The sequence below is a fragment of the Lactuca serriola genome, chromosome 4, assembly GCF_051521515.1.
Source record: "Lactuca serriola cultivar US96UC23 chromosome 4, Lser_US96UC23_V15, whole genome shotgun sequence".
Lineage (NCBI taxonomy): Eukaryota > Viridiplantae > Streptophyta > Magnoliopsida > Asterales > Asteraceae > Lactuca > Lactuca serriola.
This window is the reverse complement of record NC_136411.1, coordinates 31435814-31462146: the sequence shown is the minus strand read 5'-3', so window position 1 is coordinate 31462146 and position 26333 is coordinate 31435814. Positions and strand designations below refer to the sequence as shown.

At 27.7% G+C, this 26333-nt stretch overlaps 1 long non-coding RNA gene across 11 annotated transcripts; it reads right to left on the bottom strand.

The window, feature by feature from the left end:
* Nucleotides 1–4545: 4545 nt before the first annotated feature.
* On the bottom strand, nt 4546–26128 carry LOC145101271 (uncharacterized). 11 transcript variants are annotated; one of them, XR_013705563.1, is made up of 17 exons: nt 25495–26127; nt 25192–25252; nt 24878–25067; nt 24682–24787; nt 24409–24510; nt 23629–24016; nt 23491–23533; nt 21714–21934; nt 21557–21619; nt 21025–21116; nt 20727–20853; nt 20484–20587; nt 19634–19705; nt 19520–19562; nt 11327–11428; nt 10766–10836; nt 4546–4895 (listed from the first exon to the last, which is right to left on the bottom strand). It is a non-coding gene; the product is annotated as an uncharacterized LOC145101271 (long non-coding RNA). The 11 variants fall into 11 exon arrangements; XR_013705562.1 differs by having other exon boundaries at nt 21714–21854; nt 25495–26126; XR_013705561.1 differs by lacking the exon at nt 21714–21934 and having other exon boundaries at nt 21009–21116; nt 25495–26126.
* Nucleotides 26129–26333: the final 205 nt, after the last annotated feature.

Sequence of the window (26333 nt, the reverse complement as noted above, 5' to 3'; positions counted from 1 at the left end):
AGTAATCACATATGAATTACATGTGATTCACATGTAAATCACATATGAATTACTTATATATGCACACTTGAATAGGGGAGAAAGTTGACGGAGGAAACCATAGATTTTTGCCTAACTTAAGTAATAATTTCTCGTTTTCGATTGATAACCCGTTTTACAATTATCAATACATATTTTTTTCTTTTATTTCAACATTATCTTTTGCTATGTCAATTCCATTCCATCCTATAATCATTGGAATTTGAACATTGGACTGAAAAAACTTGATTTGTTTAAGCTTTTGAGGCATGATTCAAACTTCGGTTTCAACTCCGATATTTTTTATTATTAGATATTTAGATTACACTATGTTATGTTAGTTTTGTTTATTATTTTAAAGAATTTAATTTGATGTTGTATTGTAGCAGGCATAGTAGCATTGGGAAAGTTTGATGCCTTACACATATGTCATCACAAGCTTGCTATCCAAGCAGCAAAAGCAGGCACTCCATTCCTTATGTCATTTACTGGAATGGCTGAAGTTCTTGGCTGGGAACCTAGGTATATGATTTTACGCATTTTTTACACGAGAGCAAGTCCCCCTCCCATGTTTTTGTGAGTGTTCATGCATTAATCAAAAAAAATTATTTTTCTTGTAGATTTGGAAAATTTTGTGGAAATTATTGAACATGTGAAAAGTGATAAATTGAAGAACATATGGAAGTCGTGACACGAAGAAATAATAACACTATGAATCTTTCTAACAATTTTTGTTTTTTATATTTTATTTTTTATCGAATAAAATACTTATATTAATAGTATTTATGGATTCGTAAATAAAAATGAGATTTTTTATGATTTACTTATAAATATTATAGTATAAGAAATATATATATATATATATATATATATATATATATATATATATATATATATATATAATTGAAAAAATATTGATATATGTACCTAAAACGTTGATTGTTTTGATTAAAATTTTTAATTTTTTTAAAAAAATCATATTTTCTAAAAAAAACTTTGAAAAACCTACATATTTTTTAAAATTTGTACCTTTTTTTTATTTTCGAAAATTTGATTTATTATTTAAACTTTTAGATATATTTATTAATATTTCCAATAACACAAAAAATGAAACATTAAATGATATTGGTAAGATGTCGACCATGCCCTTCATGAGTTAGTTTTGATCTAACACTCCATCTTTAGTTATTGGGTCCCACAAAAAATAGAGATCTTAAGATTCAATCTTAGTCGCATATTTCTAATTTGTTGCTCTAGCACTTCGGGCGTATCGGAGACGGGAGAGTTATAATCATAAATTATTATTCAGTGTTGCCCACTTTTTCCTTGCCAGCTTCCCACCACCACAACATCCACTGTCACCACACCACCATTACAACCACATCTACGACCAATTGCCCCAACCATTGCCACCTTAGTCACCTATATCGCCACCACCACTACAACCACCTCTGTTAATGACATAAATTCTCAACATTATATATTTCTTAAAACGTTAAGTACATAATTTTAATTTGGCTAGTATATTTTTATTTAGGGAAAAAAAATTCTTTATTCTTACAAACTTTAAATATTGCTTCAGTGTCTTTAAAAATTTTGAAATTACATATATATCATTTTCTAATTATAAAATTCACATTTATATCCAAAATTAAAATTTAATTTGAACTATATCAATTTAATTTTAAATTACTTATCTAAAATTCAAAATTTGATGTGAGTTTACCATAATACCCCTCTTAAGTTAAATACTAAATTAAAGATTAGGCATGATATATCCTTCCTTCTTCCTTATCGTTTTTGTTGCGAGTCCTTTAATATCACTTTCCTTAATCATTATAACCTACAAAACAAAGGAATGGACATGTTGATCGTTTTCCAATTTCTTTTTGTGTTCTATTGTGGCAAGGTCTCTAATTTCGTAAATGGCTTATGATGTAATATTTTGGATATTTCATGCATACATAAATAAATTTAAGCACTATCAGCGTAGAAGTTGGTTTAGTTTATGTTTGTACGTTGGAATATACATGGTTTAATTTTTGGTTGCTCATGGAATACTTCGTCAACGAGGCTAAGCACATGTTTTTTTTTTTTTTTGGAAAAATTAGTTTATTTAATAAAAAATTAAGGGCATATATAGAAGGTCATGACACATGTGCTTATTGATTAGTGAGTTTTGTGCATGAGGGTTTCAAAGTCCATAGAATAATCATGAGGTTTTCTGTTACTAAGAAAAACCAATTAATTTCAAAGACAGTTTGGGTGCGACAAGGAAGATGAAGGGAAGCGAATTAGTGTTGGTGTTGGCTAATTATCAATTTGTGAAGGGTATTTTGGTAAAATCTTATAGGATTTTAAAGTTTAGATAATTTTTTAAAGTAAATTGATATAATCCAAATTAAATTATGAGTTATGATATAAATGTAGTATTATAGTTTGAAACAGATATATATACGTAATTTCAAAATTTATAAGGATATAGACGTAATATATAAAGTTTGTAAGGATATAAATGAAATTCTCCTTTTTATGCTATATTAGACTTTCAATGTCCATAGAATAATCATTTTCCTTGCACCATAATGATTTAAAGATTCTTAACTTTTCAACTTTCAAATTAATATGTAATTATATTATTAAGTTACATATGTTATTAAATATAACAAATGATCATATTAATGGTATACTTTTGAATTTTTGTTATAAGAAAAAACTGACTTTTTGGAAAAGTCAGAAAAACATAACACATGATCATATTAATGGTACACTTTTGGAATTGTAAATATAATTTATTTAATTTGTAAAAGTCCTTTTTTAGATGGAAAAGTCTTTTTTGGAAAAAGATAAAATATAAAAGATGTTTGATAAAAGGATTTTAAAAGCTATTTTTGAATTTTTGATATAAGAAAAAACCGACTTTTTGGAAAAGTCAGGAAAACATACCTTTTTGTAACTTTTCCAAAAAAGACTTTTGCCTCTCAAAAAGATAAGTCAAATACCCCCTAAGTAGTTATGTAATGCTTTAACAAATAAATAACTAAAAGTTGTGAAGTATTCTAATAGAATATTACCCTATAAATATTCTAATATGATTTTTAGAGTGTTAGAATATTCTAGTATTCTATTAGATTTATCAGATATGTAAAATATTCTAATATTATACTAGAATATTCTAATATTAGAATATTTTCACAGATATTTCAAAAAAAGGTAACTTTATTTACTTATTTATTATTTTTTTTGGAGAAAAAATGACAAAAAATAATATTTATTTGTTTTTTGAAAATTTTCAATTATTTTGCATTTTAAAATTGTTTTTTTATCTACAAAATGAGCGGTTAAGATTGCATCTCTGTCTCACAAAATATAATGATCTTACATGAATGTAACCCTATTACAAGATATAAAATCTAAACAACATAAATGGATGAAGTAGAAACTATGGTTTCAAATAGAAGATTGCAAGATACAAAAACACCACACAAGAAGTTAAATTGCAAACTTCAAAAGGAGAGTTTTTTTGAGAAATTTTTTACTTTGGAGAATTAAAGACCAATAGAAATTACATAATAAATTTCCAAGAGTATTCCACACATAAATCAGAGTAATCTAGTTTATTGATGTGTTATAATCTATGAAGAAATATACAACAATAAACATTGATTAATTCATATCTTAGTCCAAAACACTTTAATCATGTTTGCCTTCAGGAAGGAAGAATGTCAGACACAGACGCAACAAGATGAAACTGAATAAAACAAATATCGAGTAAATAGATACCAACCATTAATAGTTTATGAAGATAAACAAAAAAATTAACAGCTATGGTGGGTTTAATGGTAAACCATGTATTAAAAAATGATAGTTTATTACCTTACAAAAGTCAACTTCCATTTATTACATGCAAAGATAAACAAGCAGGGGATAGGACTTTAAACTATCACCAACATATTTTATAAACTTCATATGGAATTGATTAAATTAAACTTGATCTTAGTTAATGAAGAATCCAGTTGCTTTAGTCGTCAGTCGAGGTGGAAGCACCCATCGCTGAATTCAAGGTTATTTTGAATAAAGACACACACATCCTCTTTTTCAGAATTTGAAGTTTATAAATTGCAATATTGTATGTCCTCCAAGCGTCCTTGCTAAAACGTGTCATTGTATTTTTTTTTTAAGAAATAATGTGCTAATAAAAAAAACAAAAAGCTATAATTGGAAGATTTTTCAAAGTAAAATGCATTGATAAAAAAATAGTTTGATGTTTAAATGTTATAACAGAAAGAAAACTAAGAGTACATTGCAAAAAATGGGATGCTTTTTGAAAATGCAATGTACTAATAATAACAAAAGAATGTTGTAATTTGATGATTTTTCAATGTAAAATGCATGGATAAGAAAAAAAAAATGTTTGATGTTTCAATGTTGCAACAGAAAGGAAAGTGAGAGTGTCATGGGCTATTAATAAGAAAATAGAAAGTAGAATGTTATAATGTACTGATTTTTCAAAGTAAACTGCATAGATGAAGAAAAAAAAACTTTGATGTTTCAATAGTGTAACAGATTGGAAAGTAAGAGTACATTTCTAAAAATGGGTTGATTTTTTTTAAATGCAAAGTGCTAATAATAATAAAACAGAAAGTAGAATGCAATGATTGGAAGTCACCACTTGGGTTGTGGTGACTTGGTAAGGCATGTGGAAGATATGGTGGATAACCTATTGACCCATGTTCAAATCCTGGCACTACTCAGCCCTTGTGGCCATGGAGGTTCGCCTGCAGTGACTCCAGGGCATGAGGCAAAGTCTCATGTTTGCAGCGGGGGATTAGTCGGTGCGCGTAAGCTGGCCCGGAAACCCTCGTTAGGGAAGTTCCCTTTCCAAAAAAAAAAAAGACAAGTGAAAGTAAGATGCTAAAAATGAGATGACTTTTTGAAATGCATAATGCTAATAATAAGAAAACCAAAATTTAACAGTGCCCCTATATGCATCATGTATCATGTATTATCATTCATACCTAAAGTGATCATTATATCTCATGACATTATGACTAAATCTAGCTCTTACTGTATCTATGAAGTATTTAACATGAAAGTAGAAGAATCATACTAATCTTGTCTAATTATTCTAATTATGACACTTAAGGCTTACATAATCCTCGACTTACAAATAATCTTAAGAATATGATACATCCATACCCTTCAAATCCTCAATCATTGACATCATGCTAAGACCACTTTATGATTTATTCATATACTTACATTTTAAATTCTTTCTTTTCGTTAATCTATATATCATATGTCTATAATTCATCATATTCCTATATCATTACCAGATAAAGTCTTAAATTAACATCTATTATCCATACTTAACCTCATCATACTAATCATATCCTCAAAGCACATATATACATAAATCATGCTTAAATATTAAAATAATACTTATTAGTACAAAGATCCAATCTCATTGTCATTAATCTATCTGATATGTTATTATTATGATAAAACATAAGCATGGGATCCTTAAAACATTGGTCATTTCACATATTTCATCTTTTCCTTAATCCATATATCACCATATATCCATGATTAATCATATTCCTAGATCATTACTAAATAAAGTCTAAAACTAACACCTATTATCCATACTTAAACTCATTATACTAATCATATCCATAAAGCACATATACTTATATGATGCTTAATTATACAAACAATACTTATTGGTACAAAGATCCAATCTTGTCGTCCTTAATCTTTACTGTGTTATTATTATGACAAAAAATAATCAGACTCATAAAACATTAGGCATCTCATATGTAATACATACTTCATCTTTCCTACAACAAAGTTAGCCTAAATGTCTACTCATAATAAAATTTCTATATATATCTTTTCTCATCCACTCATTATTAGCAACCCCTTTATCAGTTCATGTTTCTTTCAAAGTAAAATATATAGATGAGAAAAAGGAAGTTTGATGTATCAATGTTGTGAGTTTAAACAGAAAAAAAAAAAGGCAAGTACAATGCAATAAAAAAAAGCAAAAAAAGTGAAAGAACAATGCTAATATAGGGATGATTTTTGAAATGTAAAGCTCTCATAATAAGAAAACTAAAAGTACAATTCTCTATATGGAAGTCTTTTCAAAGTAAAATGCATAGATGAGAAAAAAGAAGCTTTAATGTTTCAATACTGTAACGGAAAGAAAAGAGAAAGTACAAGCCTAAAAATGGGATGATTTTTGAAAATTCATTGTGCAATTTATAAGAAAACCAAAAGTGGAATGCTATAATTAGAAGGCTTTTCAAAATAAAATGCATAGATGAGAAAAAAGAAGGTTGATGTTTCAATCTTCTAACACAGAGAAAAGTGATAGTAGAATGTTAAAAAAAGGGATGGTATTTTTAAATGCAATGTGCTAATAGAAAGAAAGCGAAATGTAGAACGATATAATTGTAGGATTTTTCAAAGTATTACAAAAAAATTCGTATATTTTTTTATAATGCAATGTGCTAGTATTACAAAAAAAAGTAGAATGTTATATTTGCAAGATTTTTCAAAGTAAAATGCATAGATGAGAAAAAAAAATTTGATGTTTCAATGTTGTGCAAAGAGAATTTTGAAAGCACAATGCTACAAACTGCATGATTTTTAAAAAAGCAATGTGTTAATATTTAGAAAATTAAAAGTAGAATGCTAAAAATGGATGATCTTTCAAAGTAAAATACATAGATGATAAAAAAAAGTTTGATGTTTCAATGTTGTTATAGAAAGGAAAGTGAAAGCCCAATGCTAAAAATGAGATGATTTTTTTTTAAATGCAATGTGTTGATATTTAAAAAACTGAAAGTAGAATATAATAAATGGATGTATTTTCAAAGTAAAATGCATAGACGAGCGAAAAAAAGTTTGATGTTTAAATGTTGTAAAAGAAAGAAAAATGAAAGCACAATGCTAAAAATGGGATGATGATTTTTAAAAAATACAATGCAAAGTGCTAATAATAATAAAGAACCAAAACTAGAATGTTAAAATTTGAAAAAAAAAATTCAATGTAAAAGGCATAGATGAAAAAAATAATAAGTTTCATGTTTCAAATTCTTAATCTTTGATTTCCTGCTAAAACCACTTTATGATTCTTTCATATACTTAACATTCTAAATTCCTTCTTTTCCTTAATCTATATATCACCTTATGTCCATAATTAATCATATTAGTAAATCATTACAAAATAAAGTTTTAAAATAACACCTATAATAATGTGATAAATTTTTAAAGTAAACTAGGTATATGATTAAAAAAAGTTTGTTGTTTCGATGTTGTAACAGAAAGGAAAGTGAGAGTACAATTCTAAAAATGAGATGATTTTTAATAATTTGTGACATGCTAATAATACGGAACTTAAAGTAGAATGCTATAGTTGGAAGATTTTTCAAAGTAAAATGCATAGATGAGAAAGAATAAAATTGATGCTTCAATATTGTAGCAAAAAGAAAAGAAAAGTGAAAGTACTTCTCTTGTCTAATCATGATACCCAAGGCTTACATAATCCTCACTTACCAAAAATCTTAACTATATGATCTATCCATAACCTTCAAATCATTAATCCTTGACTTCTGCTAAGACCAGTTTATGATTTATTAATATGCTTAACATTCTAATGTCCTTTTCTCCTCAGTCCATATATATCCATATGTCCATAATTCATCATATTCCTAGATCATCACCAAAATAAGTCTAAAACTAACACCTATTATCCATACTTAACCTCATCTTACGAATCATATCCTCAAAGCACATATACATATATGATGCTTAAATATTCAAATGGAGTTACAAAGATCCAATCTTGTTGTCATTTATCTAGTTGCTATGGTAGTACCATGATATAACATAATCATGAAATCCTTAAAACATTTATAATTTCACATGTATTACATATTTCATCATTTTTTTTCATCATTCTAATCCTAATGTATTCCTACAATAAAGTTATACTTCATGCAAACAAATCTTTTGTCATTTGTTCATTCTTAGCATCCCCTTGATTGGTTCTTGTTTCTTTCAAAACAATATACATAGTTGTAAGAATTTTGGGACGATTTTTGAAAATATCCTCAAAGCACATATACATATGATGCTTAAATAATTAAATGGTACTTATTAGTACAAAGATTCAATCTTGGTGTCATTAATTTGCTATGTTTATTATGATAGATCATAATCATCGGATCCTTAAAATGGTGATCGTTTAACATGTAATAAACATTTCATCTTTCTTGTCACCCGTTCATTTTTAGCATCCCCTTCATTGGTTCATGTTTATTTCATAGTAATGTTGTAAAAAAGACAAGTGAAACTAAAATGCGAAAAATGGGATGAATTTTTGAAATTCAATATGCTAAAAATAAGAAAACCAAAATTTAACAATGTCCTTATATGTATTATGTATTATCATTCACACCTGAAGCGATCATTATATATAATGACATTACGACTAAATCTATCTTATACTTTTTATATGAAGTGTTTAACATCAAAATAGAAGAATCATACTTCTCTTGTCTAATTATTTTAAATATGACACCCAAGGCTTACATAATCCTCGGCTTACCAAAATTCTTAAGTTTATGATCCATTCATACCCTTCAAATCCTCGATCCTTGACTTCCTGCTAAAATCACTTCATGACTTATTCATACACTTAACATTCTAAATTCCTTCTTTTCCTCGACCCATAAATTATCATTAACCTAAATCATTACCAAATAAAGTCTAAAACTAACACCTGCTATGCATACTTAGAATACAACTCTAAAAATGAGATGATTTTTAAAAAACGCAATGCACTAATAATATGAAATCAGAAAGTAGGATGCTATATTTAGAAAACCTTTCGAAGTAAAATGCATAGATGAGAAAAAGTTGAGTTCATGTTTCAATGTTATTATAGAAAGACAAGCAATAGTAAAATGCTAAAAATGATATGATTTTTTTCAAGTGTCCCTACATGTATCGTGCATTATCATTCATACCTAAAGTGATCATTATATCTCATGTCATTACGACTAAATCTAGATCATACTTTTTCTATGAAGTATTTAACATCAAAGTAGAAGAGTCATACTTCTCTTGTTTAATTATGACACCCACGACTTACATAATCCTCGACTTAATCAATAATCTTAAGTGTATCATCCATTCATATCCTTCAAATCCTCAATCCACCTGCTAAAATCACTTTCTGATGCAAGAGCACATATACATATATGATTCTTAAATATTCAAATGGTACTTATTTATACAAAGATCCAATCTTGTTGTCATTAAACTCTTTGCTATGTTATTATTATGATAGAACATAATCATGGGATCCTTAAAACATTGGTCACTTCACATGTAATACATATTTCATCTTTCTTGTCATCATTCCAATCCTAATGTATCCATACAATAAGACTATGCTCCAGATCCTTACACTAAGTGCCCACTCAAAATAAAATTTCAAAATACATTTTTTTTATTATCCCTACATTCTTAGCATCCCCTTGATTGGCTCATGTTTCATTCAAAGTAAAATGCATGAGAAAAAAGAAGTTTCATGTTTCAATGTTGTAAAGAAAGAAAATAGAAAGTATTGCTAAAAATAGGATGATTTTTTCAAAATGCAATATGCTAATTATAAGAAAATTGAAAGTAGAATGCTATAATATGATGATTTTTCAAAGTAAACTGCATATATGGGAAAAAAGTGTAAGGTTTTAATGTTGTAACAGAAAAGAAAGTGAAAGCACAAAGCTAAAAATGAGTTGATTTTTAAAAATGCCTAGTGTTTATATTTAGGAAAACTGAAAGAAGAATGCTATATAAATGGATGATTTTTCAACGTAAATTGCATATATGAAAAAAAAAAGTTTGACTTTCAATGTTGTAACAGAAAGGAAAAAGAGTGCAATGCTAAAAACAGGATGATTTTTTAAAATACAATATGTTAACAATAAGAAAACTTAAGAATGCTATAAGTGGTGATTTTTTAAAGTAAACTACACAAATGTTTCAATGTTTAACAGAAAGGAAAGTGAGTACAACTCTAAAAATGAGATGATTTATAAAAAATGCAATGCGCTAATTAATAAGAAAATGAGAAGCAGAAAGCTATAAATGCAAGATTTTTCAAAGTCAAATGCATAAATGAGAAAAAAGAAGTTTGATGTTTCAATGTTGCAACAAAAAGAAAAGTGAAAATAAAATGCTAATAATGAGATGTTTTTGGAAAGTCAATGTGCTAATAATAAGAAAATTGAAAGTGGAATGCTTTAATTGGAAGTTCTTTCAAAGTAAACGTACAATACCAAATATGGGATTATTTTAAAAATGCAATGTGCAAATTATAAGAAAACTGAAAATTGAATGCTATAATTGGAAGATTTTAAAGTAAAATGCATTGAGAAGAAAAAAAAAGTTAGGTGTTTCAATGTTCTAACATTAAAAAAAAAATTAAAAAAAGTACAAAGCCAAAAATGGGTTGATTTGTAAAAACACATATGTGCTAATAACAGGAAAAGTGAATATAAAATGCTATAACTGATAGATTATTCAAAATACAATGCCTTAATATGAAAAAGAATGGAAGTTGCAGTAGAGAAAATTTTCTAAGCATCCACTTATGTGAATGTATTTAGTTGAGGGGTATTTTTGGTATTCACTTAATGAAAAAGAATAACAGCAGCAGGAGATGACATACCTTGGATTCAATATGAATATAATTGGTAAAAGAAAATTTCTCTGTCTTTCCCATAAAACATGTGACAGCTTCTACAAACACATACCACAAAACATAACTCATAAGTCATACATAATCAATGTAATGAGTAAACTTTTTTAAATTAAAATGTTGTAATAAATAAGAGTTTGGAAGCATAACTTTAATAAAGGAAAAAATGAAAATGTAATTTAAAAACAAGAAAATAACAGAAAGTGTAATCTCTTTTGTTGCATATAAACCCAGGAAATTAGATCAAAACTGCTTTCTATTTGGATAAATATTGATTTATTTGGTTTCAGGTGGCAACATTCTATAAAAAGAGTAATTTATTAGTTTGTGTTCATGAAAATTAGTAAGGCACAAACAACCTAGAATTGTATTCCGTAACCGAAAGAAAAAAAATATATATCAAACCCAATAAAGCATAGAAACTAAGGTGTTACAAGAATGAAATAATGATTACATTCATAAACTAAGGTCTTAAAAATGCAGAAATATGATGTAATAAGATGAGAATAATTATTAGGGGCAAGATCAAACCTTGGATAAAGTGCGAATGACATTGTGAAGAGAGACAATAATACTCTTGCATCACTCATCTTCAGTGTTTCAGCAAGGGAGATAAAAGATTATGTTGTTGCCCTTGTGCATGATACATACAATAGAAAAACTATAGTTGTGATGAATGACATTCTAAATGCAAAAACTTGTAGACTTAAATAAATATATTCACAATTTTTATTTTAATAAGTCATTAGCACTTACTAGACAATTATAAGAAAAGAGATTAAGAAAACAGAACACCCATAACAGGATTAAGAAAAAAGAAGCTTCTCAATTGATGCACAGCCAACTCAAGGTTGTCATTAATAACACGTTGCATGGCATGTTCAAGGGATTCCCTTGCATTAATCAAACCATGTAGAGAGTTTCTATTTTCTATGTTGTCATAATGATAAAACATAACCATGTGATCCTTAAAACATTGATCATATCACATGTAATAATGATAGAACAAAATCATGGGATCCTTAAAACATAGAACATGATCATACTTCATCTTTTCGTGTCATCATTTCAATCCTAATGTATTACTACATTAAGGTTATGCTCCTTATCCTTACACTAAAAGTTCACTCATATCAAATTTTCTAAATATATCTTTAGATTGGTTCATGTTTCTTTCAAGGTAAAGTACATAGACGAAAGTTTTTGAAAGTAGAATTCTTTAACTGTAAGTTTTTTCAAAGTAAAATGCATACATGAGAAAAAGGGAAGTTTGATGTTTCAATGATGTTACATAAAGAAAAAGTTAAAGTACAATGCTAATAATGGGATATTTTTTAAAATTGAATGTAAAATGGAAGTTTTTGAAAATAAATTCCTTTGATTAGAAGTTCTTTAAAAGTAAAATGCATAGATGAGAAATGAGAAGTTTGATGTTTCAATGATGTTATATTAAAAAAAATGTTAAAGTGTAATACTAATAATGCTAAATCTATGATGATTTTTGAAAATCTTATGCAAAACGGAAGTTTTTGAAAACAATACTAATAATGATTGGAAGTTTTTTCAAAGTAATTGCATAAATAAGAAAAAATAATGTTTGATGTTACAGAAAGAAAAAGGTAAAGTACAATGCTAAAAATGGGACGATTTTTAAAAATTCATTGTAAAAATGGATGTTTTTTAAAGTAGAATGCTTTAATTGGAAGTATTTTCAAAGTAAAATGCATAGATGAGAAAAAAAAGATGTTTGATGTTCCAAAGATGTTACAGAAAGTAAAATGCTAAAAGTGGGATGATATTTGAAAATTCAATGTAAAATGGACGATTTTGAAAGTAGAAAGCTTTAATTGGAAATTTTTAAAATGCATCAGCTTCAATGATGTTTACAAAAAGAAAAGTTAAAGTACGGTGTTAAAAATTGGATGATTTTTGAAAATTCAATGTTAAATGGAAGTTTTTTCAAAGTAAAATGCATAGATGAGAAAAAAATAAGTTTGATGTTTCAATGACATTACAGAAAGAAAAAGGTAAAGGCCAATGTTAAAAATGTGATGATTTTTTTAAAATTAAATGTAAAATGGAAGTTACGGAAAGATGTTTAATGTTTCAATGATGTTATAGAAAGTACAATGCTTAAAATGGAATTATTTTTAAAAATACGTCGTAAAATGAAAGTTTTTGAAAGTAGAATGCTTGAATTGGAAGTTTTTTCAAAGCAAAATGTATAGATGAGAAAAAAATAAGTTTGATGTTTCAATGATGTTACATAAAGAAAAAGTTAAAGTACAATGCTAAAAATGGGATGATTTTTGAAAATCAAATGTAAAATGGATGTTTTTGAAAATAAAATGCTTTTGATTGGAAGTTTTTTCAAATTAAAATGCATAGATGAGAAATTAGAAGTTTGATGTTTCAAAGATATTACAAAAAGAAAAAGTTGAAATGCAATGCTAAAATTGGGATGATTAATGAAAATTGAATGTGAAATGAAAGTTTTTGAAAGTAAAATGCATATATAAAGAAAAAGTTGAAGTGCAATGCTAAAAATGAGATGATTTTTGAAAATCAAATGTAAAATAAAGAAAGAGTTAACGTACAATGATAAAAATGAGATGATTTATGAAAATTGAATGTAAAATGGAAGTTTTTTTAAATTAAAATTCATAGATAAAAAAAAGAAGTTTAAAGTTTCAATGAGGTTACATACAAAAAAAGTTAAAGTGCAATGGTAAAAATTGGATGATTTTTGAAAGTACAACGCTTTACATATAAGTATTTTTCAAACCAAAATGCATATATGAGAAAACGCTAACATATAATGCTAAAAATATCATTGATTTTTAAAATGCAATATGCTAATAATAACATAAAGAAAAATTTACAATGCAATGCAAAAAAAAAAGGATGATTTTTGAAAATTGAATATAAGTTGGAAGTCTTTTGAAAGTAGAATGTTTTAATTGTAAGTTTTTTTTAAAAGTAAAATGCATAGATGAGAAAAAAAAAGTTTGATGTTTCAATGAGGTTACATACAGAAAAAGTTCAAGTGCAATGCTAAAAATAGGATGATTTATGAAAATTGAATGTAAGATGGAAGTTTTTGAATGTACATTGCTTTAATTGTAAGTTTTTTTCAAAGTAAAATGTTTACATGAGAAAAAGTTAAAATACAATCCTAAAAATGGGACAATTTTTTGAAATCAAATGTAAAATGGAAATTTTTTAAAATAAAATGCTTTGATTGAAAGTTTTTTCAATGATGTTACATAAAGAGAAAGTTAAATTCAATGTTAAAAATGAGATGAATTTTCAAAATTGAATGTAAAAGTGGAAGTTTTTACAAGTAGAATGCTTTAATTCGAAGTTTTTTTAAAGTAAAATGTGTAGCTGAGAAAAAAAAGTTTGATGTTTCAATAATGTTATATAGAGAAAAGGGTGAAGTACAATGGTAAAAATTGGATATTTTTGAATGTAGAATGCTATAATTAGAAGCTTTTTCAAAGTAAAATGCATAGATGAGAAAAAGAGAGGTTTGATGATTTAATGATGTTACATAAAAAAAGTCAAAGTACAATGCTAAAAATGTGATGATTTTACAAAACGCAATGTAAAATGGAAAGTTTTTGAAAGTATAATATTATAATTAGAAGTTTTTTCAAGGTAAATTACATAAATAAGAAAAAAAGAAGTTTGATGTTTCAATAAAGTTACATACAGAAAAATTTAAAGTGAAATGGTAAAAATGGGATGATTTTGGAAAATTGAATGTGAAATGGTTGTTTTTGAAAGTACAATGCTTTAATTGTAAGTTTTTTCAATATAAAATGCATAGATGAGAAAAAGTTACAGTACAATGCTAATAATGGGATGATTTTTGAAAATCGAATTTGAATGTAAACTGGAAATTTTTGAAAATAAAATGCTTTGATTGAAAGTTTTTTCAAAGTAAAATGCATAGATGAGAAATGAAACGTTTGATCTTTCAATGATGTCACATAAACAAAAAGTTAAAGTGCAATGCTAAAAATCAGATGTTTTTGAAAATTGAATGTAAGATAGAAGTTTCTGAAAGTAGAATGCTTTAATTGTAAGTTTTTTTCAAAGTAAAATGCATAGATAAGAAAAAGAGAAGTTTGATGTTTTAAAGATATTAAATAATAAAGTACAATGATAAAAATGTGATGATTTTAAAAAAAAAAAAAAAAAAAACTCATTGTAAAATGGAAGTTTTTAAAAGTAGAATGCTTTAATTGTAAGATTTTTCAAAGTAAAACAAATAGATGAGAAAAAAAAGTTTGATGTTTTAATTATGTTACACAAAGAAAAGTTAAAGTACAATGCTAAAAATATGATGGTTTTTGAAAATTGAATGTAAAATGAAAGTTTATCAAAGTAGAATGAATGCTTAAAAAGCAAGTTTTTTCAAAGTAAAATGCATAGATAAGAAAAAAAATGTTTGATGTTTCAATTATCTTAAAGAAAGTACAATGCTAAAAATGGGATGATTTTTGAGAATTCAACATAAAATGGACAATTTCGAAAGTAGAATGCATTAATTGGAAAAAAATTCAACGTAAAATGCATAGATGATAAAAAAAAAGATGGTTGATGTGTCAATGATGTTACAAAAAGGAAAGTTAAAATATAGTCCTAAAAATGAGATGATTTTTAAAATTTGAATGTAAAATGGAAGTATTTTAATGTAGAATGCTTTAATTGGAAGTTTTTTCAATGTTAAATGCATAAATGAGAAAAAGAGATGTTTGATGTTTCAATGAAGTTATAGAAAGAAAAAGGTAAAGTATAATTTGTGATGATTTTTAAAAATTCAATGTAAAATGGAAGTTTTAGAGAGTATAATGCCTTAATTGTAAGTTTATTAAAAGTGAAATGCATAGATGAGAAAAAAAAAGATGTTTGATGTTTCAAAGATGTTACAGAAAGAAAAATGTAAAGTACAATTCTAAAAATGAGATGATTTTTGAAAATTGAATGTAAAATGGAGGGTTTTGAAAGTAGAATGTTTTAACTGTAAGTTTTTTTCAAAGTAAAAGGCATAGTTGAGAAACATAGATGTTTGATGTTTCAAAGATGTTACAAAAAGAAAAAAAGAAAAGTACAATTCTAAAAATGCGATATTTGTGATAATTAAATGTAAAATGGAAGTATTTGAATGTAAAATGCTTTAATGAGTTTTTTCCATGTAAAATGCATAAACGAGAAAAGGAGATTTTTGATGATTCAATGATGTTATAGAAAGAAAAACGTAAAGTAAAACGCTAAATTTGTGACGATTTTTAAAAATTCAATTCAAAATGGAAGTTTTTGAGAGTCGAATGTTTTAATTGTAAGTTTATTCAAAGTAAAATGCATAGATGAAAAAAAAATGTTTGATGTTTCAAAGATGAAACAGAAAGGAAAGTTCAACTATAGTCCTAAAAATAGGATGATTTATGAAAATTGAATGTAAGATGGAAGTAGTTAAATTTAGAATGAGTTAATTGTAGGTTTTTTCAAAATAAAAATGTGTAGATGAGAAAAAAAGATGTTTGATGTTTCAAAAATGATTCCGAAAGAAAAATGTAAAGTACATTTCAAAAAATGGCATGATTTTTGAAAATTGAATGCAAAATGGAAGTATTTTATTGTAAAATACTTTAATTGGAATGTTCTTCAATGTAAAATGCATAAATGAGAAAAAGAGATGTTTGATCTTTCAATGATGTTATAGAAAGAAAAAGCTAAAGTATAATGCAAAAGTTGCCATGATTTTTAAAAATTCAGATTGAAATGAAAATTTTTGAGAGTATAATGCTTTAATTGTAAGTTTTTTCAAAGTAAAATGCATAGATGAGAAAAAGAGATGTTTGATGTTTCAAAGACGTTACAAAAAGAAAAATGTTTGAGTTCACAATGATGTTATAGAAAGAAAGATGTTTGAATGAGAAAAAAAGATGTTTTTGAATGTAGAATGCTTTATTTCAAAGTTTTTTCACTGTAAAATGCATGAATGAGAAAAAAAGATGTTTGATGTCACAATGATGTTATAGAAAGAAAATGTTAAAGTATAAAGCTAAATTTGTGATGATTTTTATAAATTCAATGTAAAATGGAAGTTTTTGAGAGTGCAATGTTTTAATTGTAAGTTTTTTCAAAGTAAAATGCATAGATGAGAGATAAAAGATATTAGATGTTTCAAAAATGTTACAAAAAGAAAAATGTAACTTACAATTCTAAAAATTAGATAATTATTGAAAATTGAATGTAAAATGAAAGTTTTTGAATGTAGAATGCTTTAATTGGAAGTTTTTTCAATGTAAAATGCATAAATGAGAAAAAGAGATGTTTGATGTTTCAATGATGTTATAGAAAGAAAAAGGTAAAGTATAATGCTAAATTTGTGATGATTTTTAGAAATTCAATATAAAATAGAAGTTTTTGAGAGATAATGCTTTAACTGCAAGTATTTTCAAAGTAAAATGCATAGATGAGAGTGCAATGCTAACAATAGGATGATTTTTGAAAATGCAATGTGTTGACAGTAAAAAGAAACTGAAAGTAGAATGTTATAAAATGGGATGATTTTTAAAAATTTAATGTATACAGGATGTTTTTGAAAGTTGAATGCATAGATTAGAAAAACAGAAAGAAAAGTTAAAGTACAATGCAAAAAATCGGTTGAATTTTTAAAAATTCAATGCAAATGGGTGTTTTTGATAGTAGAATGCTTTAATAAGAAGTTCTTTCAAAGTAAAGTGCATAGATGAGAAAAAGAGAAGTTTGATGTTTCACTGATTTTACAGAAAGAAAAAGTTAAAGTATAATGCTAAAAACATGATAATTTTAAAAGGAGAATGCTTTAATTGGAAGTTTTTCAAAGTAAAATGCATAGATGAGAAATGAGAAGTTTGAAGTTTCAATGAAGTTATATAAAGAAAATCTAAAGTACAATGTTAAAAATCTGATCATTTTTGAAAAATCAATGTGTAAAATTGAAGATATTCAACGAAAAATGTTTTAATTGGAAGTTTTTTAAAAATAAAATGCAAAGATGAGAAAAAGAGAGGTTTCACGTTTAATTGATGTTACAGGAAGAAAATCGAAAGTACATTGTTAAAAATCGGATGATTTTTAAAATTCAATGTAAAATGGAAGATTTTGAAAGAAAAATTATTTAGTTGGAAGTTTTTTCAAAATAAAATGCATAGATGAGAAAAACAAAGGTTTGATGTTTCAATGGTGATATAGATAGCAAAGTGAAAGTACAATGCTAAAGAATGATGGTTTTTGAAAGCTTAATGTAAAAAAGAAGTAATTGAAAGTAGAATGTTTGATTTCAAGATTTTTCAAAGTAAAATGCATATATAAGAAAAAAATAAGTTTGATATCAATGATGTTACAAAAAGAGAAAGGTAAAGTGCATAAGTTTGAACTTAGAATGCTTTAACTAGAAGTTTTTTCAAAGTAAAATGCATAAATGAGAAAAAGAAAAAATTGATGCTTCAATGATGTTACAGAAAGAAAAAGGTAAAGTACATTGCTAAAAATAGGATATTTTTGAAAGTAGAATGCTTTATTTGGAAGTTTTTTCAAAATAAAATACATAGATGAGATATGAGAAGTTTGATGTTTCAATGATGTTATAGAAAGAAAAGCAAAAGTAAAATGGTAAAAATATGATGATTTTTGAAAATCGAATGTAAAATGGAAGTTTTTTTAAAATATAATACTTTAAATGGAGGTTTTTTCAAAGTAAAACGCATAGATGAGAAAAAAAAAGTATGATGTTTTAATAAAGCTACTGAACGAAAAAATGTGAAGTATAATATTAAAAGTGGGATGATTTTGTAAAATTCAATGTATATGGGACAATTTTGAAAATAGAATGCTTTAATTGGAAGCTTTTTAAAAGTAAAATGCGTAGATGAGAAAAAGAAAAATTTGATGTATCAATGATGTTACATATAAAAAAAGTTAAAGTAAAATACTAAAAAAGGAATGATTTTTGAAAAGCGAATGTTAAATAGAAATTTTTGAAAATAAAAGGCTTTGATTGAAAGTTTTTTCAAAATAAAATGCATAGATGAGAAATGAGAAGTTTAATGTTTCAAAGATGTTACATAAATAAATAAGTTAAAGTGCAATGCTAAAAATGAGACGATTTTTGAAGGTTTAATGTAAAATAGAAGTTTTTAAAGTACAATGTTTTAATTGTAATTTTTTTTCGAAGTAAAATGCATAGATGAGAAAAGTCAAGTTTGACGTTTCAGTGACGTTTATAGAAAGAAAAGTGAAAACAGAATGCATAGATGAACAAAAAAGTTTGATGTTTCAATGATGTAATAGAAAGAAAAGTTAAAGTACAATGCTAAAAATGGGATGATATTTTGAAAACTCAACATAAAATGGACGTTAATGAATGTAGAATGCTTTAATTGGAAATTTTTCAAAGTAAAATGCATAGATGAGAAAAAGAGAAGCTTGATGTTTCATTGATGTTAGATAAAGAAAAGTGAAAGTAGGATGCTAAAAATAGGATGATTTATGAGAATTCAATGCAAAATGGATGTTTTTGAATGTACAATGATTTAATGGGGAAAGTTTTTTCAAAGTAAAATTAAAGCACCATGCTAATTGTAAAAGAATAAGAGGAGCAGGACATGAACATGAACACTGAATTTATGACACACAACAAAATATAGAGTGGTTTGGTGGTAAACATACCTGGAGTATGAAATGAAAGCATTTTGCTATTTCTGGATCCCCACTATAAAAGTGGAAATATACACATGTTTAGTATCACACAATTTTGTCAATGATTCAAAAAGAATGACATACCCAGCACTGAATATAAATATAATTGGTGGCAGAAATTTCTTCTTTGTCTTTGCCCATAGCATGTGATAAGTCCTACAAACACATACCACAAAACACAAGTCATACATAATCAATGTAATGGGTAAACTTTTTTAAATTAAAATAAAATGTTGTAACAAATAAGAGTTCTGGAAGCATAACTTTAATAAGGGAGAAACTGAAAACACAATGCAATAGTACAATCTTTTTTCTTGAATATAAAACTAAGATGTCTTATCAAAATTGCTTTCTATATATATTTGGATACATGTTGATGTAATTGATTAAATTTTTTAAACACCATGGTTTCAGGTGGCAACATCCTGTAAAAAGAGTAAATTAGTTTGTGTGATGAAAAAAAAAGGCAGAAACAACCTAGAACTGTATTCCATAACCGAAAGAAAAATAAAAATAGGTCAAACCGAATAAAGCATAGAATCTAAGGTTTTACAAGAATGAAATAATAGTGATTAGATTGATCAATTAAGGTCTTAAAAATGAAGAAATATGATGTAATAAGATGAGAATAAGTATTAGGTTAGAGAGCATAAAGTGAATATCATTAACAAGAAAGAATCATATACTATTTAGCTTTTCTTTCTTTAGGTTGTTTGAAAATTGGTTCCACTGGAAAATGCTCTATTCCCAGTTTAACCAGTAAGTTTCGGTGAGGTGACATGGCATGTATTTGACACGTCATCAAAGGTAAATATAATAAAGGTCATAGAATTGTCAAATGCATAGACCCCATGTCACCATATGCATAGAACATATGTAAAAAAAAAATTGATGACACGGGTGGATTGTAGCAATTAGGAGCAAAATCAATGACCTTGAATAAAATGTGAATGGCATTGTGAAGAGCAGACAATACTACTCTTGCATCACTCATCTTCAGTGCTTCAACAAGAGAGATAAAAGATTATGTTGTTGCCCCTGTGTTGATATAATAGTTAAAACCATAGCTGTGATTATAAACGGAAAAAAATTGTACAGTTAAATAAATATATTAAAAGCTTTTGTTTTTAGAAGTCTAATATTAGCACTTATCAAATGATTATAAGCAAATAGCTACCTTTTGGACAGAAGCTTCTCAATTGATGCACATTACAACTCAAGTCTCAAGGTTGTCATCAATAACACGTTGCATGGCATGATTAAGGGATTCACTCGCATTATTCAAACCATGGTATTGAGAGTTTCTTATATGAAAAAGGAAAATAATACACAATCAATCACACATGAACAAAACAGAAAATGTTTAACAATGAACTTTGCTAGTAATATAAGACAGATTTCAAGCTAGTATGGATATCGTTCTCATCAGAATTTGGAGGATTAAAAAAAAAGAACTAACTGAATGAGAATGACACCTTCAAAACAAGTGTCATTGTTGTTTGAAACACTCTTCTGGACAATATATATCTTTAATACCCTTGCCTTATCCATTACCATTGGAAGCACCCTGCAAAAGTAAAGGATCAATAAGTTTTTCAGCAAATAAAAAGAGAAAAATAAAAGCATATTCATATCTTCAACCAAAGGAAAAGTAGGGAAATGCATGATGTCCACCAAAATAAAAGACACCAGAAAATCAGATGGTGAAATAGCTAGAATACTCTAAAAACAAAAAAAAGTATATACACAACAAATTAACCTGGTATAATATATGTGGTAATTCACCTTGATTTACAGTATTTTGTTGAGATGAAACAACATCTAAAAGGGAAAATCAACATGAGAATATGTACAAAATCACAATTGTACATGTGCTACACATACATAGATTCAAACATACTTCAATTGAAAACATGAGAATTGAGATTTGGCATTGCATGTATTTCAGCAACTAATCCAAGAATCCCCATATCCCACCTAAGTCAAGAAGATGAAAAAAAAATATACCTCTATAATTAGCAATAAACGCTCTTCAGAACCTATCTGTATCAGCTCAGAACTTAGAAGAACCTGTTGCATTCCCAAATAACAAATTAAAACCAACAGGGTTCTAAAATACCTCAAGATTGTGAAATTGGGAAACAAAGAGTGGAATCAGACTAACACAAAGAAACCCTCCGTCCACTATGGACATCGCCTGTGAGAGGCGTCGATTTGGGTGAAAGCAGAGATGTCGAAGAAAAAAGTGGATGAAAATCATTCGTTATTTCTCTGCTTTGCTTCAAGATTCTGGACGTTTTATTAGCTGAGATCAAACCAAAGAATATTTCAAGTCTTCTCTTCAGTGGGGTTGGAGCGTATAAGTTTGATATTTGGGGTGTGAGGCTTCGATTTCAAGAAAAAAAAAGGCAGAAGAGGAGAAGTTAAGTGAAGCGTTGTTTCAAGAAGGGAAAAGAAGAGGGAAGCAGCAGGCTAGCTGGGCGTAAGATTAATAAAAAGTTAAAGTACAATGCTAAAATGGGCTGATTTTTGAATTCAATGTAAAATGCATGTTTTTAGAGTAGGATTATTTAATTGGAAGTTTTTTTCAAGGTAAAATGTATAGATTAATAAAAAAACTGTGATGTTTCAATGATGTAATAGAAAGAAAAGTTAAAGTACAATGCTAAAAATGGGATGATATTTTGAAAACTCAACATAAAATGGACGTTAATGAATGTAGAATACTTTAATTAGAAGATTTTCAAAGTAAAATGCTTCGACGAGTAAAAGAGAAGTTTGATGCTTCAATGATGTTACAGAAAGAAAAGTTAAAGTTCAATTAGGGATGGCAAAAAAACCCGAACCCAACGAGAAAACCCGAACCCCGAAGATTTTGGGGCGGGTCGGGTCACTCTTATCGGGTTTCGGGTCATTATCGGGTTTTTTGTTCGGGTTCGGGTCAGGGAGTGGGGTATGCATGCCCCGACCCGAAAAATTATATATATATATATATATATATATATATATATATATATATATATATATATAAAATGAGATTTCATCCCTCTAACCCATTTCAGCCACCCGAAGACTCTAACCTTCAATCCCATCACGTATTCCCAATTTCTCACTATTGTGATGAATTTAGTTACGATATTAGACTTTAGTAATTTCTATTTGGTTCACTTATGTTAAGAACTTATTTGTATTTTAAGCATTTGTAAGGTTTTAATTTCTCAATTGTTTCATTGTAGTTTTCCTAATTTTTTCTGCCACCATTTTCAGGTCGGGTTTCGGGTCTATATCGGGTTTCGGGTCGGGTTCGGGGACAAATATAAATATCGGGTTCGGGTATGGGATATGCCGTCCCGCCCCGAACCCGCCCCGTTGCCATTCCTAAGTCCAATGCTAAAAATAGGATGGTTTTTGAAAATTCAATGTAAAATGGAAGTTTTTGAAAATAAAATGCTTGAATTGCAATTTTTTTCAATGTAAAATGCATAGATAAGAAAAGTGAAGTTTGATATTTTAATGATGTTACAAAAAGAAAAGTTAAAGTATAATGCTAAAAATAGGATGATTATGCTATAATTGGATTTTTTTTTCAAAATAAAATGCATAGATGAAAAAAGTGAAGTTTCAATGATGTTAAACAAAGAAAAAGTGAAAGTGCAATGCTGAAAATGAAATGATTTTTGAAAAATCAACGTAAAATGAAAGTTTTGGACAAAAGAATACTTTAATCGGATTTTTTTTCAAAAATAAAATGCATTGATGAACATTCAATGCAAAACGGATGTTTTTTGAATGTACAATGATTTAATGGGAAATTTTTTCAAAATAAAATTAAAGCACCATGCTAATTGTAAAAGAATAAGAGGAGCAGGACATGAACATGAGCATGAGCACTGAATTTATGACACACAACAAAATATAGAGTGTTTAGTGGTGGAAAATACCTGGAGTAAGAAATGAAAGTATTTTGCTATTTCTGGATCCCCACTATAAAAGTGGAAATATACACATGTTTAGTATCACAGAATTGGTAAAAGAAAATTGAAATTGAAAAAGAATAACAGCATCAGGAAATGACATACCTTAGACTTAATATGAATATAATTGGTAAAAGAAAATTTCTTCTTTGTCTTTCCCATAACATGTGATGACAGCTCATACAAGCACATACCACAAAACATAAGTCAAAAGCCGTACATAATCAATGTAATGGGTAAACTTTTCTAAATTAAAATGTTGTAATAAATAAGAGTTCTGGAAGCATAACTTTAATAAGGGAAAAACTGAAAACACAATGCAACAGTGCAATCTTTTTTCTTGAATAGAAAACTAATAAGTCTTATCAAAATTGGTTTCTATATATTTGGATAAATATTGATGTAATTGGTTTCAAGAAATTAACCTTTGGAGATGTTGGTTTCAAGATGAGGTTGGGTTTAAAGGGGCCCACCATGCTTTCAGGGCAACATCCTGTAAAAAGAGTAAAACATTAGTTTGTGTTCATGAAAATTAAAAAGGCACAAACAACCTACAATTATAGTATTCCATAACAGAATCCCTAATCTAATAAAAAAAAATAGGTCAAACCCAATAAAAGTGTAAGTTTAATGCAACAAAAGAGAGATAAAAGATTATGTTGTTGCCCCTGTGCATCACTCATCTTCAGTGTTTCAACAAGAGAGATAAAAGATTATGTTGTTGCCCCTATGCATCATATCATATCATATAATAGTTAAAACCATAGCTGTGATTATAAATGGAAAAAACTTGTACAGTTAAATAAATATATTCACAACTTTTGTTTTTAGAAGTCTAATAATATTAGCACTTATCAGACGATTATAAGCAAATAAATAGCTAACTTTTGGACATTCATAAAACACCCAAAACAGAAGCTTCTCAATGAAGGCATGTTCAAGGGATCCACTTGCATTATTCAAACCATGGTATTGAGAGTTTCTTATCTGAAAAATGAAAATAATACACAATCAATCACACATGAACAAAACAGAAAATGTTTAACAATGAACCTTGCTAGTAATATAAGACAGATGTCAAGCTAGTATGGATATAGTTCTCATCAGAATTTGGAGGATTCAAAAAAAAAAAAAGAACTAACTGAATGAGAATGACACCTTTAAAACAAGTGCCATTGTTGCTTGAAACACTCTTCTCGACAATATTTATAGTAGAAACTATTTCTTTAATACCCTTGCCTTATCCACTACCATTGGAAGCACCCTGCAAAAGTAAATGATCAATAAGTTTTTCAGCAAACAGTTTTTAATTACTCCAGGTTTGTCTACCATATTTAAATCCATCAATGAATACCTTGCACTTTTCATAAGTTTCTCCAACTATTTCATCCATCAGCTGTTTTCTGGTTTATTTTGCTACTTTTGACTGAATCATTATTCATTCATATACAGAAAAGCTTTTATTCTTTGTGTGTGAGAGCAATGATGATACTCCCTGAGAATTGTGGTTCAGAGTGTGTGTTCTTCCATGAGTAGTTCCATCACTCGGATGACAGAGAATGGGAAGTTACAACAAGAATTTAGTATCACTCAATTGTATCTTACAATCACAATGATATAATTCAGATTGAAAAAAAAAAAAAAAAAAATAACAGCAACAGAACATACCCAGAACTGAATATAAACAAAATTTCTTCTCTTTCTTTCCCATAACATGTGATGACAGGTCCTACAAACACATACCACAAAACATAACTCATACATAACCGAATCCATAATCTAATTAAAAAAAACTGGTCAAACCTAATAAAACTGTAAGTTTAATGAAACAGATGAACTTCACACCTCAAATAAATGTTACATTAAAACCAACAGGGTTCAAAAATACCTCAAGATCGTGAAATTAGGAAACAAATAGTGGAATCAAACAAAAAAATAAAAAAGAAACCCTCTGTCCACTGTGGTCATCACCTGCGCAAGAGCAGGAGAAAGGTGTCGATTAGGGTGAACGCAGAGATGCCGATGAATACACTAATATATGGGAAAACCACGAAGAACATCATTCTTGATTTCTCTGCTTTGTTTCGAGATTCCGGGCGTTTGATTTGCTGAGATCAGACGAAAGAATATTTCAAGTGTTCGCTTCAGAGGGGTTGATATTGGGGGTGAGAGGTTTCGGTTCCAAGAAACAAAGACGGAAGAGGAGAAGCTACTCAGACAAGTGAAGCGTTCGATAAAGAAGGGAAGCAGCAGGCTAGATGGGATGAGATGAACAGTGAAGGTGCAATTGATCATCGGATGGAAATTATGAGTAGGGATAATGTGGGTTTGTAGAATAGATAACTGAAGAAAAAAATGGAGAGCATGAGAAGGAGAACGGCCATGAAGCTTGCCCTCCAACATCATCGTCTTCTTCCCGCTATCACCAATTTCTGGAAATCAATCTAATTTATTCTTGGAGCACCAGAGAAAAACGGTTAAGATCCTGTTAATGTCAGGAAAACAAGTGTTCGGAGGAACCACATTGGAAAAGTTGATGCGAAGAGGAAGACGATTAAGCTTGCTCCAAACGATTAAGTCGCCCTCACTTTGTATTTGTAGTCAAATGAACCGTTTGGGACTAACCGTGTCAAGATCATGAGTTTAATTAGAATCTTATGCATTAATTAATTTCCTGTTATTAGCCGATCACATTGAATTTTTTGAATTATTTTTATTTACCAATAATTTTTGTTTTTAATAATAGTTTTTTCTTTTTCTTTTATTCTGATCGGTTACTTTATTATTTTATGAAGGTATTTTAAATTAAT